Source organism: Macaca fascicularis, chromosome 3, assembly GCF_037993035.2.
Source record: "Macaca fascicularis isolate 582-1 chromosome 3, T2T-MFA8v1.1".
Lineage (NCBI taxonomy): Eukaryota > Metazoa > Chordata > Mammalia > Primates > Cercopithecidae > Macaca > Macaca fascicularis.
This window is the reverse complement of record NC_088377.1, coordinates 19,844,294-19,854,819: the sequence shown is the minus strand read 5'-3', so window position 1 is coordinate 19,854,819 and position 10,526 is coordinate 19,844,294. Positions and strand designations below refer to the sequence as shown.

General features: G+C 37.2%; 1 long non-coding RNA gene across 1 annotated transcript; it reads left to right on the top strand.

Moving 5' to 3' along the window:
• The first annotated feature begins 492 nt into the window (after positions 1 to 492).
• On the top strand, positions 493 to 10,380 carry LOC135970023 (uncharacterized). The gene is made up of 2 exons (XR_010585410.2): positions 493 to 1,985; positions 5,790 to 10,380. It is a non-coding gene; the product is annotated as an uncharacterized lncRNA (long non-coding RNA).
• The last annotated feature ends 146 nt before the right edge of the window (positions 10,381 to 10,526 follow it).

The window sequence follows — 10,526 nt, the reverse complement described above, 5'->3', positions numbered from 1 at the left end:
TATTTTTAGAAGAAATGGTCACCATGTTGGACAGACTGGTCTTGAATTCCTGACCTCTAGTGATCCTCCCGCCTCGGCCTCCCAAAATGCTGTGATTACAGGCGTGAGCCACTGTAATTTGTTTCTTTATTCTACATGTAAAACATTCTTTTAAATGCATCCCATGGAAACATTTGAGTTCCTCCAGTTACAGGTACATTTACTGCATCTCTACTCTCTTTTGAGAGTACTCTGAAGTACTTGGAATTAGGATTTATGGTGTAAGAATTTGCAAGAGAGCACAATTCAGCCCAGGACAATATCCAGATGTAAACAAATGGACTTCAATGTGTACCTCAACATATGTCCATGGATCTGCATTGTAAATCTTTTCCTGCAGATCTATGAAAATTCTACTAGAGCTATAATGGCCTTTAGTTACATCTGCATGCAAATCTTTGCATGCGGATCTTCACAGCAGCAGCATTCATAATTGTATTTAAAAGAATATATTAAAAAGAATTGTGTTTTCTATTTATACAGTTGTTGATTTCTTATTTCTTTGATAAACAGGAGTTGAATTTTATACAAATGAGGGCTTTTGTGTAAGATATTGAGGAAATCACTGTGAATTCAACACAGTTCATGTTCTTAAGGAGCTTGATAGTTATTAGGTAGGCAGATACTGAGATAACTGCCAGTAATAAAGATTTGCAGTAGCTAGTTATTGGACCACAGAAGAGAAAGTAGCTAACTTTCCGTTGAGTAGGTGATATAGTTTGGACATTGTGCCTGCCTGCTTCCTGCTGAATTATAATCCCCAGCACTGGAGGTGGGGCCTTGTGGGAAGTATTTCAGTCATGGGGGTGGAGCCCTCATGGCTTGTTGCTATCTTCATGACAGTGAGTGAGTTCTCCTGAGATCTGGTCAGTTAAAAGGGTTCCATTTGACCCAGCAATCCCATTACTGAGCATATACTCAAAGGGTTATAAATCATTCTACTATAAAGACACATGCACACATATGTTTATTGCAGCACTATTCACAATAGCAAAGACTTGGAACCAACCCAAATGCCCATCAATGACAGACTGGATAAAGAAAATGTGGCACATACACACTATGGAATACTATGTAGCCATGAAAAAGAATGAGTTCATGTCCTTTGCAGGGATATGGATGAAGCTGGAAACCATCATTCTCAGCAAACTAACACAGAAACAGAAAATCAAATACCACATGTTCTCACTCATAAGTGGGAATTGAACCATGAGAACACATGGACACAGGGAGGGGAACATCACACACTGGAGCCTGTTGGGGGAGGTGGGGCAAAGGGAGGGAGAGCATTAGGACAAATAGCTAATGCATGTGGGACTTAAAACCTAGATGATGGGTTGATAGGTGCAGCAAACCACTATGGCACCTGTATACCTATGTAACAAACCTGCATGTTCTGCACATGTATCCCAGAAGTTATAGTAAAATTTTAAAAAAATGAATGTGACACCTTCCTCTCCGTGACTCTCTTTCATTCTCCTGCTTTTGCCATGTAATATGCCTGCTCCCCTTTGCCTTTCACCATGATTTTAAGCTTCTTGAATCCCTCACCAGAAGTCAAGCCGATGTTGGTGCCATCCTTATGCAACTTGCAGAACCATGAGTCAATTAAATCTCTTTTCTTTATATATTACCCAGCCTCAGGTATTTTTTGTTGTTGTTTAATAAGGAAAGGATTTCACTAATTTTTGAAGCAAATAAGATTTGTGAGTTTCAAAGAAAAGTCAACCTTACTATACTAAATATTTTTGTCTAATGTTCCTCAATTGCAAATGCAAGTTTTGACCATTATGCAAAACAAAGTCCTGGAATTTACATTTTCTTGATGGTATTAACTCTTTTTTTCCCTAGGATGCTATTGATAATAGATTAGATTCAAAAGAATGGCCATACTGTTCCCAGTGTCTGCCAGTATGGAATGGTTCAGGAGCTGTAAGGTAAAAGCTGTAAGTGAAAATCAATGAAATTTTCATTCTACAGACCAATAGTTTAAAATGGTACACAGGTACTCATATTTGGGAACTTTCTTCTTTATAGCAATGTAAGAATCCCTAATAGAGTAGGGATTAGAGAACTTTTCTTGCTTGGAAAGATTTGAGGAGGAGAAAGTGGTTAAACAGAAAATTGAGTAATATTTTACTATATAAATGACAGTTGAAGGGGGGCAACCAGGAGGGAAAAAAGCATTACAATAAACAAGGGATGACAGAGAATGAGATGTTTCAGGGACAGTTAGTGACTCAATGTGAGGAATGTGCAGGGTATTCGATGGAACAGTGGTACTTGATGGAGCCCCCAAAGCAGACAGAAAATAGAACAGAAATGACCCTGTATGCCATGCGAAGGGATTTGGAATTGATCTTGTATGCATTGGAGAGCCACAGGAGAAGTATAATAAAGGGAACAAAAGTGGACTTCAGAATGTAGTCTGTGTGGCATGAGAAGATAAATTCAGAGCACTTCCAGAAAGAAAGCAGAAAACCCTATACTATGGTTATTTTATTAATGCAGGGAAAAAGTATGGTGTCTTGGCATAAGATAGCAGCAGTCGAGAACGAAGAGTAGGGACTGGATTTGAGATATATGAGGAACATTGAATCAATAGGTTGGAATGGTTGAGCAGTGGGGCACTGAGAAATTGGTGAAGAATGTAAACAAGTCAAGGATGACTCATGGATTCCTAATTTAGAAAAAATAAATATAATGGAGATATATAAAATATAAACATTCATTTGGTTTGTGTCATTTTACCAAAGAATCCTTGTTTTTAGCATACTTTTTGTATCATAGATATTCATTACACTGATTGAAAATCTAAAGCAGAAGAAATAAAACATTCACAACAAAGTTGCAAGACAATTACTTTGAATATAGTTTCCTGCTATGTTGATTATCTTGTCCTAGGCTAGTGTCCTTCTTTATCTAAATTCTGAAATACTAGCTATTTTTTATCTGACTTACATTATACATACTATTACAATGCATATATAAAAAACTTTAACTTTGGGAGTTTAAAATACACTGGACCATAAATTACATTAGTTTCAGGACTGTTTATATTCCCAGCATTTAGCACAGGGCTTCACACATAGTAAACACTCATTCTTGTTAAACGAATGAATGAAGAAATGAATGAATGAAAGAATTCTTCGAAAAATACCTAGCAGTTGCTCAATTGGTCCAGAATCCTTAAATAGCAATTTTTTTTTCTGATAGCAGTGGCAGAAATATTTCAGTTCAGTGTGGTTGGCAATCACATTTGAGTTTCTGGTACCAATATCCGAATCTCTGATGTGCAATATAAATAAGATCCGTAACCTATAGTGTTCATTATCCATGAAGTATAAATAATGTTTTCAAAATTGTTTGGAAATGACCCAGTGAATATGCATTCAGACTTACTTTAGATAAAACTCAAGACATATGAAATGTACATAGTTCATACATGTCCTTCTTTATTTTGTCCTGTCCCCACTTTGGCTGTTGTCTGGCTGGTTCCCAAAGCAATTCCGAATTCCAGCATGCAGAATTTTATGTGAAACTTACCTAAGACAAAGGCTGCTTTTATTATTTCAATGACCACTTTCTTTCATGGCTTGGCACATAAAAGATGTAGACTTTCTCCCTGTATTTCTGAATAATGGATTTTAAAACCATATTAGACATCTCCAACATAATATAAACTGAGGGAGTACGTGGTAGACTATCTTAGGAATGTCCTGCCAATAAACACAAATAATTGATCAACTCACACATTTTTTTTGTTGGCCTAATTTACTCCCATGAGATAGAGCAGTAGTAAAATTCATTCATCCAACATTCTTTAATATTTGCCAGATAAGAAGGGCGACTTGCCCCCACTTCAGTGACAGGTTAATAGTTCTATTTTGGAAATGTTTGTCTAAATCCAAGAACTCAGGCTCAGTGCAATTTATTTATTTGGGAGATTTTTGGAAGAAAAGTGCTATACCCTTACCTGGCAGGATTAGTGTGGGTAAGGATTTTGCCTTCATTTTCATTTGTGCTTAATTCAATCTGATAGAAAATAGTTGCAGAGCACAAGTGAGAAGGAATACATACAGAATGTACAAGGAAGAGAAATAAAATTGGTGTTAAAATTAACTTCACTTCAGCATCTAAAGTGAAGTCTCATTATCCTGTGTACCTAAAGGATGTATTCTCCAAACTTCTTAGCTATTTCTGAGGGGGGCTCTCCAGTTATATTTCAACTTCCTTCTTTGTAGCGCCAGATACAGGCTTACACCTCCTGGCTTGACTGCTTCTCTGATGCTGTGAACTCCACATACAAGTTTCAAGCCCATAGAGCTCCAAACATACAATTTCTCTGTATCACATTAGCAATGTTCTCTAGGCTTAAAGGGAGAAGAATTACCTCCACCCCTCCTGCACTGGAATACATTTCTCTCTCTTAAGACAACCCTCAATCTACCTCCTATTTAGTGATGTTTCCACATCTACTGTGCATTTCAGGTAACAGCAGCCACAGGTGGTTGCATCTTTCCTTGCTTTGTATTTTCTAGTTCAACTAACACCACACCTAACTGTACCATGCCATTCTACTCCGGTGGCCAGATTACAGATGGGCACCAAGGTGTCTGGCACCATCCACAGACTGACCAGTATATGCCATAGCCTAGTGCAAGTGCAAGAGGCCAACTCAGTCTGCATTTGAATGCTAGATCTGCAGAAAATCTGGACACCTAAAATCAAGATGTCCACGTAAGTCATACTTTGAGGCTGCCCTATTTCTCAAGTACCTCACAAAATAGACAGAAGCTAAAATTTAAAAGACCTAGCTATTTTTTTAAAAAAAAAAATGTAAATAGCTCTGAACCCAAGAATGCTTTAAGTTCACAGAAATACAGATGAAAGCTAAAATGTCAAAGATACAGTTATAATAACATAAAAGACAAGTATCCTTTGTGAATCAGAAATAATCTAGAAAGAGTTTTAGAAAATATATGAATCTATGGTCATTCTAAGATCTGGGTGGAGAAGCAGGCAGAACCAGCTAAATGATAACATTAACTTTTTGATATGCCATTCTGCATACCGGTCTCCCATTCAGGCTGGTAACAGGATGGGTGCAGTTGTTCCTGGCATCACATCTCATATTCACATAGAACCATATTAAGAATATCAAAAAACAAGAGGAGCACCTAGGTCTCCTTCTTAAGAAAATCTTTCTGGAATGCCTCCACACAGACTTCCCTATATAACCTATTGGCCAGAATTGTGTTCTATATCCATTCCTTACGTGATCACTGTGAGGGCAGAGGGAACTGCCATAGCTGGAAGAGAAAAAACAACTGGTGGAATATGGATGTTTGGGAAGAATCCAGCAAAAAAGCCCGCCACGATCCATCCTTTGCTCACACATTATGTTAAAAATGCTGATGTCAGAATTAAACACACTCAGTCCTTCTTCAAATAGAAACAACTCAAAGTTCCATCCCTGGTCAAATTCAGTATTTTGCATGATGTGTAATCCTTATCACATCTCTGCTCAGCTTTTCATGTTCTATATCAGAGGTCAGCAAAATACGGGCCTATTGCCAAATCTGGCCTGCTGCCTGTTTTTGTGTGGTCCACAAACTAGTGTGTGTGTGTGTGTGTGTGTGTGTGTGTACAATTTTTAATGTTTACATTTGAAACAAGAATAAATAATATTTTTTGTTTTTCCCTTTGTCCTGGAAATTCTAAAATATTTATCATATGGTCCTTTCCAGAAAATGTTTGCCAACTACTCTTCAACGGGACTTTGAATGAAAAGACAAGTTTTCCACTCCAATATAACCAATATACAAGGATACATCATTCTTAAAATGTAATTCTAAAAAGGGATTGTTTCATGACAATCTTACATGAATTTTGTCTCCATATTCGTCCTCTGTGAGGGTGGTGGCCAGTGCTCCTTGGAATGTCCTGCGTATTCTTCTTTTTTCCTAATGTGGCCTTACATAAACTGACGTCATGGAAGCATGAAATCAAACATTTTCTAACATGGCTCCCACGGGTGGATCTGATTTGTTTCAGTAGAACAAAACTTGCTATTCTGATGGTTTCTCCACTTTTCCTTCTGCCTCTGAGCAACATGAAGAAAAAAAAATGTAGCTGTTTTCCAGAGACCAGCACTTCATCCCTGAGAAAATGTCAAGATTATAGGCATGTTCTATAGAAGATAATGAGTTAATACCTGTAATTTGTTTACTCATATTTGAAACTCAGTTTCCCTATTTGAACAATGGAAATGATAATATCTTCTTCTCAAGTTTATGTATTTGATCTTTCATAAATATAGAAGAAGTGTACCTGCTTTTTCTTGTTATCCTCTGTGATTTGCTTTTTCATAAATATACGAGAAATGTACCTATATTTGTTCTTTAGTTATACCCCATGAGAAGCTTGGCATACATCTGCACCACCCAGCGATTTATATTAAGGTAGTCTGATTATAAAAATGCACAAGTTTCAGAAAAATATTCCCTCCTTCCAATTTCTCTCTGTCTGTATTCACTGAGTTGGCAGAAAACCTTTTATTTTAAAGTATATCATGAGATTGACTTATTCTCAGCCTCTTCTAAGGCAAGTTTAATCTGCCATGGCTAGAAATGTCATCTTTGTTTTCGTTATTGTTACCACTTATAGGTACCTGAGAGACATGAATAGCTAGATCACTAATACTTTGCAGTCATTTTAGAATATTTTAAAAGGGCATACACATATAGGGCACTTTCACACATGTTCTTTATTTTAAGTCTTGAAGGAGCTTTTACTGATATCTGTGGTATGTTTTTAAGTCATCTGCATGAATAGTACAGCAGCTTTAAGTCAGATAATTTCTTATAGTCAGAAAACAAAAAACAAACTTGCTGCAAGCATAGGAATTGTAATGATAAGAGAAAAAAATATTTTGTAAAGCCTTTCTCTGACAAATCCAGGAAATATAATCTTCAAGTATCATGGATTTCTTTGAAAATATAATTACAGTAGAGCTTGTCATTTGCTGCTTTTCTAATAATGTCAACCAATTTATTTTCTATTTCACATAATTATAATGATCTCATTTTTCATCTTGTTATAGAGATTAATTTACCTATTATATTTGATGTATAGAAATTGTACATGGGAAGAAACCATCACAGGACCGTAAAACTGGGGAGAGATGCTAATCTAATCCACAAAGTCTCCTATCATTTGAATGTGGTTGGACACTTCTAATGAAGCATTGAATTGACATTCATTTTTCTCTGATTTCTATTTTCTATTTATTTATTATAAAGATAATTTTCACCTTTGAAAAATGAATACTGTTAATCATATTTAGAAAAACTTATAACATAGAACAATGTTTACTTTCTTGGAATTACTGCCACTTGTAACTTTTTTGTTGTATTGTTAGACCTGTGGTGGATAATCTTTTCAGGATTTTTACACTACCATATGTGAAACCGGTCTTCCTTATTTTGAAGAATGGCTAAATCAGTGGGAGTATTTGATTGGGGCTCCCAGAAACCAACAAGATGTAGATTCACTTTCTGTGATGAACTAAATGTGTCAGTACTAGAAATTCCAGGAAAAACAAGAAATGTGTTTTTGCAATTAGCCGAGCGTGTAGCCCAGTCTCTCAATGTCGCTTCATGTTATATATGTGGAGGAACTGTAATAAGAGATCAATGGCCATGGGAAGCCCAAGAATTAGTACCTACAGACCCAGTTCTTGATGAATTCCCGGCTCAAAAGAATCACCCTGATAATTTCCAGGTCGTAGAGCCTCAATTATTGGACAATATTGCATAGCTAGAGAAGGAAAATAATTCACTCACCCCATAGGATGACTTAGTTGTCTGAGACAGAAACTGTATAATAGTACCCCAAAAACAGTCACTTGATGGAGTTCGAATCACACAGAAAGGAATCCATTTAGTAAATTCCCAACGTTGCCAACCGTGTGGACCCACCCGGAGTCCCACTAGGACTGGACAGCCCCCACTGGATTTTACTGGATATGTAGGCATAGAGCTTATGCCAAATTGCCTGACCAGTAGGCAGAGAGTAGTGCTATTGGCACTATTAAACCTTCTTTCTTCCTACTGCCCATAAAAACAGGCGAACTCCTGGGCTTCCCTGTCTATACTTCCCACGAACACAGAAGCATAGCTATAGGAAATTGATAAAATGATAAATGTCACCCTGAGAGAATCATACAATATTATGGGCCTGCTACTTAGGCACAAGATGGCTCATGGGGATACCAGACCCCCATTTACATGATCAATCGAATCATACAGTTACAAGCTGTCTTAAAAATAATCACTAATAAAACCAGCAGAGCCTTGAGTATTCTGGCCCGGCAAGAAACTCAGATAAGAAATGCTATCTGTCAAAATAGATTAGCTCTTGACTACTTGCTAGCAACTAAAGGAGAGGTCTGTAGGAAATTTAACCTTACTAATTGCTGCCTACACAGATAATCAAGGGCAAGTAGTTGAAGACATAGTTAGAGATATGACAAAACTGGCACATGTGCCCGTGCACGTGTGGCATGGATTTGATCCTGGGGCCATGTTTAGAAAATGGTTCCCACTGCTAGGAAAATTTAAAACTCTTATAATAAGAGTTATAATAGTAATAGGAACCTGCTTATTGCTCCCTTGTTTGCTACCTGTACTTCTTCAAATGATAAAAAGCTTCATTGCTACCTTAATTCAACAAAATGCTTCAGCACACGTGCATTGTATGAATCACTATCGATCTGTCTTGCAAGAAGACATGGGTAGTAAAATGAAAGTGAGAACTCCCACTACTGAGTGAGAGTCTCAAAACGGGGGAATAAGGGAGGAGACCATCCCTCATATTGTCTTATGCCCAATTTCTGCCTCCAAAGAAAGAAAAACTAAAAACTGAAAGGCAGAAATGAAATCCACAAGCAGACAGCCCGGTGCCACACCCTGTGTCTAGTAGTTAAAGATCAACTCCTGACCTAATTGTTTACGTTATCTATAGATTACAGACATTGTATAGAAAAGCGCTGTGAACATCCCTATCCTGTTTTGTTCTGATCTAATTACTGGTGCATGTAACCCCCAGTCACGTACCCCCTGCTTGCTCAATTGATCACAACCCCCTCACACGCACCCCCTTAGAGTTGTGAGCCCTTAAAAGGGACAGGAATTGCTCTCTCGGGGAGCTTGATTCTTGAGACAGGGGTCTTGCCAATGCCCCTGGCCGAATAAACCCCTTCCTTCTTTAACTCCATGTCTGAGGAGTTTTGTCTGCGGCTTGTCCTGCTACACAATGAAGGGATAAATTCCAAAAGAGAAGGCTACACATATTTTTAGATTGACCAGTTTAAAGCATGCATTAAATCACAAGAATTAAATTTGGCCCAGGGCAAGTAAATTTGATCACTCATTATCTTGAGTCCACTTTCTGAAGTTAATCCTTAAGATTATGTGTGTGTGATCTCCGCATTTAGCCAAATCAAATTTCCCCCACCCCCAGAGTATATGTTAATAGCATTGTTCCAGGAAATACCAAACATAAAAGAGATGCCAAATCAAGAGTGTACAAAGCTATGAGTTTCACATGTGAAAAAGAGACTTTGAGAAATAATTTAAAAATATTGATTATCTTGGATTTTTTTTTTCAGTTTGTACATTATTAGCTCAAATATCTTAGCATTTGATGAAGCATGGAATTTTTATGATGTCTTCCAGAAGGAACTAAATGTATATAAGTGTAGGCATTCTTTTTTTTTTTTATATATATATACTTTTAAGTTTTGAGATACATGTGTAGAACGTGCAGGTTTATTACATAGGTATACATGTGCCATGGTGGTTTTCTGCATGCATCAACCCTTCATCTACATTAGGTATTTCTCCTAATGCTATCCCTCCTCTAGCCCCCACCACCCCCCATAGGCCCCATTGGGTGATGTTCCCCTCCCTGTGTCCATGTGTTCTCATTGTTCAGCTCCCACTTATGAGTGAGAACTCTCGGTGTTCGGTTTTCTGTTCCTGTGTTAATTTGCTGAGAATGATGGTTTCCAGCTTCATCCATGTTCCTGCAAAGGACATGGACTTATTCTTTTTTATGGTTGCATAGTGTCTCATGGTGTATATGTGCCACATTTTCTTTATCCAGTCTATCATTGATGGCCATTTGGGTTGGTTCCAAGTCTTTGCTATTGTGAATAGAAGCACAGGCATTTTTAAGGCCTCTAAAACTAGTAGAAGAATTTTTTTTAAGAAAACATTATGTAAGAGTGATTAAATGTCAATGTACTAAATAAATATGGTTTCTGTTTTATAATCTACGATTGTGTTTCGAGGTTTGGTTTTAACCACACAATTTTTTAAAAGATGATGTCAATCAGCAAGTATAAAATTTTGCCAATATTTAATATGTAATTTTGAATTGTTGTGTTAAATGCATTCATGTACATAAAACACTTAGTGGAG